Below are 5,512 nucleotides of genomic sequence, written 5' to 3' on the forward strand. Positions count from 1 at the left end.
TTTGCTTCTTAAAACTTTGTAAACTACTTGTGAGAGGAAAATTTCTACACTATAAACTTCAACTGGTTAAAACTATTTTTTCTATTAAGACTAAGTCACTCACATATCAGAAAAGAAACACAGAACCCTGGCATGTTGAATAAATGAAAATTTTTATTTCTAGACCTGACAATTTATAAATCATTTGATTTCTCTGAGCTTGCATTGCTATATGAAAAATAGCTATAAGATCAAAAGTTCTATGACTACTAGTGTAGATTTTTGTATAGCAAGTGTTGTTACAAAAGTTTTTACATAAGAACTAACAAGAGTTGGATTATAAAAGGAAACTTTGGAATAAATTGGAGGTGTCGCTGGTAAAATTATGACAGATTGATATGGTTGAAAAACAGTGAGTAACTTCATGACTGAGATATGCTGAGAGTGGACTGTAATAGTACAATGTGTAAGAATTTAAGGCTGAAATATATAATAAGACTTATATTAACACTGAGGATTAATCTTGAAGCCCAGGTACTCTCAATACATAAAAAGCATCTCAGTCCTGAGACACAGAGAAAACATTCCAGAAATGAGAATAACAATAAGAAAAATCTAGAAAAAGTTGTGTATGTACAACTTTTGTTTTAAATTTAATTACTGCCTTAAAGACCAAACACACTATATAATAATATGCTTTAAAAAATTATTGTCATATGTTTGGGTATGTCACTGTAAGCGCAAGATACCTGGGAACTAAGTTTCTACCTTAAGTGCTGTATTTAATTTTGGATTTTTTGATATGTAAGACAAAGAAGGAAGCACGTTAATTGATATTTCTTTTATTTAAATAAAATTAATTTTATATAAGATACGTATTGCCTGATACTAAATATTGATTGTTTATTTACAAGAAAATGTGTGTATAAGTATGTAATATTGTACACATATACACATAATATGAAATGATATAATGATATAATAATGTAATGCATGTAATTCATAACTTGGATAGAATCAACTTTATATTTTTAGTAATAAGAATGTCCTTACTTCATCTTTTATATTTTAAGGTGCAATGTTTTTTGATATTCTTTCACTTATTCAGTCTTTCAAGTTATAAAAAGATTTCTTAAATATCAAATTAATAAAACCTATGACAGCTGGTCACAGTTTCTATTGTTGGTTACAGATATAGACAAATAAGATAAGTTGATAAAATATATTTCAAAGGCCTTCCCATTTTTTTGGTCATTTTATGAACTTGATCATTTAAAAATCATTCCAGAATTTCAGGAGATTTTTTTCTTAAATATGAAAGGTACTGTATAAATTAAGAGATCAAAATCAGTTCCACTCTAATTTTATTCTTTCACTTTGCTCTTTGAACTTGCATATCTAAACTTCCTTAAAAAAAAAATATTGAATTTAGGCTGTTACAGTTGGGGAGAATAACTTGCAAAACTTAGATCTCCGTTGGAAAGTTATGGGGTGCTCAGGGCCAAGTTTTAATGATCTGTGTTTGTATTTCCTTCCCCTAGCATTTGTTAATCTTCTAAAATTTAATACACTGTGAGGATTATTTCATTTATATTTGTAGGGATTTTCCATAGTAACCTTATTATCAAACTTTTAAAAATATATTTTGTTCTGAATTTGAGATACCCATGTTATACAATCACACACATATTTCTTTATATATTTATGTGGAACAAATGAGTGTATAGAAGTATGAGATTGATTTAAGATTTGCATGAAGTTCAAATTTGAGTTTAATTTTAAATATGAATTCAAGTAATATTAAATGTAGAGTTGATAGGAATTGAGTTAACTAAAACTACACTTTCTACTTTTTGATTTGGTCCTAATGGTATGTTATCCAAATGAAAATGATGTCATTAAAACTTTAAAACTGTGATATTAAAATACAATATCCTTTAAAGTCTATTTCATCTTGGAAGAAATTATAGATGAGGCAAAGTTTGTCAAAAAAGATACACCAAAGTTGATAAAAAATTGTTTTTCTCTATTTATAAATGAAGAAAAAAGTCAATATAGCAAGTATCTGTTTGTCTTCCTCCTTCAGCTAACTCAGAATATTTTTTTGGATGGAAAACCATCAACTTTTTGTCTAAAAATCCATTTTCCTGGTTGATAAAATGAGCTATGTATCGAAACCTCCCAACTATCCTGAACTACTCAGAACAGCCTCCTGGGCAGTACTGCATTTTCTACCAATGTGATTTGTCCTGCAAAAGGAATGCTGACATTTTAACTGAGGAAACATCAAGGAATGGGGATGAGAAATATCAGAAACTCTTGAAGTTGGAAGCTGGGTCTGATATAAATTTGTAAAATATAATTATTGTAGCCCAATTCTTTTTCTCATATCTTTAAAATGTACCAAACCACAGAAAGCACAGGATACCATTTAAATTGACCAGACCCTGATTCTGGGATACTTAATAAATAGCAGTAATATAACAGTTTAAAAAAAAAAAATCAGTATTTTTTCCCCTAGGGTGCCCAGGGTTTCTGGAGAAGGAAAAGGTCATTATTTAGTTGGCAACCAATTTTCTTTTTCTTATTTCTATTCCTTAGCACAATTTATTAATTGAATTTAAATCTAGGCAATTCTATTGTCCTTGAAAGATAAACAAATACTGGAATTTTTTTACATGCATATAAAAAGGTATTATGTGTAGTATATATTGGTTAAATAAATAAGTGGTATTTGAAATTCATATGGGGTCTTCTACTCAGAGGTTTGTTTAATAATTCAAAGTAAACCAGTGATAAAGAGAGCAATGCATCAGGTGAATTGCTTATTAATTGTGTTAATAGAATTTAATGAAGGGATTTGGTTGTATAATATATAACATGTTTCTTAATGAAAGTGGTTTTATCTGTGTAATTAAAGTTTGAGTTATCTAATACAATATGATGGATTGTTTATCTTCAGATTGTGTACCAATTTATAAATGTTGTCTCTGTGCTTTAAGCAGCTAAATAAGAAATATGGTTTGTCCCTGGAGATATAAAAATTAGAAATTTGTACAAGTAGAAAAAAATTGGTACAGCTCACAGCCCTCAGTAACCCTGATAGTTCATTAACAACATACTAAAAAAAAAGATGAGACAAAAATGTGTCTGTCAGGGTGCCTGGGTGGCTCAATTGTTAAACACCATCCTTCTGTCAGATCATGGTCCCAAGGTCCTGGGATTGAGCCCCGCACGGGCTCCCTGCTCAGCAGAAGAAGCCTGCTTCTCCCTCTTCCACTCTCCCTGATGGTATTCTCTGGTCTTGCTATCTCTCTGCCAAATAAATGAATAAAATCTTAAAAAAAAAAAAGTGTCTATCTCTACAGCTATTGGTTGTTAGGATTTTTATATTTAAAATATTAAACTTGAGAATAATGTCCTCCACTTATTTTATATATCAAATACAATTTTCCCCTAGAAATTTTGTTTAAATATTAAAAATAAGTTTTTATTGATAAGGAGATCCTCTCAAACACATCTGAAATTTTTCTTATAGAAAATTTCAGTCATTGAAGGCAGTGGTACCTGTTTCCAGTTAGATAATAAAGCCATCAGTTGTACTCCTGACAACCAGTGTTATTTATTTTCTTAATTAAATAATGATTCAGATATGTGATGTTATTTATTCATGAAAATAAGCAAGGCAATTGTTAATATGCATCATATATTTATTGGAGATAAGTCAACTCTGATCCTGATAATTTTTTCAACCATTTTGCTGTTAGGCCTAGTGCTTGTTTCTCTAGGTTAAAAAAAAAAAGAGTCCCAGTTTTTTTCTTGTGCAACAGATCCAAGCTGACTTCAAGAGAACTTTTGCTGCCTTGCTGCCTTGATTCAGGTGGCCACAGACTATGTTGTAGCTCAGAGCTTCTTAATACGTGTTGAATGACCAGTTTACTTATATTGTTTTTTTTTTTTTTTCATTTCCAGTTTGTTAGGAACTGAAAAGAGATTTATTTTCCTTTTTTTTTTTTTTTTAAGAGAGAGAGAATATGCATGAATGAGCAGGGGATGGAGAGGGGCAGAAGAAGAGAAAGACAGAATCTGAAGCATGCCTGACCCAAGACTCCATCTCACAACCGAGATCATGACCTGAGCCAAAGCTGCATCAGTTGCTTAACTGTCGAACATAATTCAACAAAGAACAGAATAGAATGTTCACTTAAGTTTTATTCAAGAAGTTCTCAGTGTGATTACATTTCACAATTCATCTTCAATTTTTTTTTTTTTAAGATTTTGTTTATTTTGGCAGAGACACAGTGAGAGAGGGAACACAAGCAGGGGGAGTGGGAGAAGCAGGCTTCCTGCTGAGCAGGGAGCCTGATATGGGGCTGGGGCCCGATGCGGGACTCAAACCCAGGACCCTGGGATCATGGCCTGAAAAGCAGATGCTTAATGACTGAGCCACCCAGGCACCACCCCCATCTTCAATCTTTGATCAGTTATTAAACTTACAGTTACATTTAAACTATCTTTCTGTGAAATAATTATGTGAATTCTTTTCTTCTTTTTTATTTTTTTCCACATTTGGCAAACTAATCTTAAAGCATCATATTTTGTAAAATGGTCCTAGCACATAGCTTCTGCACTTGTGACTTTGACAGCACACTAACTAGTCTCTATCTAGCCCACTGGTCCCAATCCAGGTTATTGGACCAATGTCAAATTGCTTGAACAGATTCTAAATACTTACTTTCAGTTTCTGTCCTTAAGTCATCATGGACTAAAAACAAACATTTTGTGATCACTAAAACATGAGTGATGTTTTGTATGACAGTTTTCTAGGGGGCAATAGCTCTTAAAAGATTTAAAAAACTTGCTTGTTAATATAGGTTGAATTCATAACAATACTACTCAGAGATGCTACTCTCTATGTATGTCCATGTTTGCCAAAGTTTATTAACTCTATTTGCTAAAGTAAAATACTTTTTATAAATAATTTGTGCCATTAGTCTCTTAATCATAACTCTCTTCAGCAAAGAAAGAGGATAGAAATGAAGAAATCATTAAAATTATTAACAGCCTCTGTTAATTAAAAAGAATACATCAAAAGAGTGGATATCAAAATGGTAGACTCCGAATTTACCATGTTTGGATTCCTCTTATATAGTAAAGGCCATAAGGAGAATACTTGAGAAACAAAATGAGGATTCATGTATACCTGTTTTGTTACTGCTGGTTGCAGAACCTTAGGATGTTGATAGACATTTTAAACACACGTAATACTGTCAATTGTGCAAGATAAGCACACATTTTTTATTTTAATGCATATCCCAGTGTCATCTTATTCTTTAATCTCTAATGAAATATCTTCACCCAAGTCCCTTTCCAAGATGAAACACTTTTATCCCAGTTACCTTCTTGCATTGGTTTAGTTCATCTGCATTCCATTAGCAAGAGAGGGATGGGGACTTAGTCAGACTTCAAAAATATCCTTGCCACACCTCATTTTTAAGTTGCAAATATGTAAAATCTTCAAAATTTTTCCTTA

This window comes from Mustela erminea, chromosome 3 (genome assembly GCF_009829155.1).
Source record: "Mustela erminea isolate mMusErm1 chromosome 3, mMusErm1.Pri, whole genome shotgun sequence".
Lineage (NCBI taxonomy): Eukaryota > Metazoa > Chordata > Mammalia > Carnivora > Mustelidae > Mustela > Mustela erminea.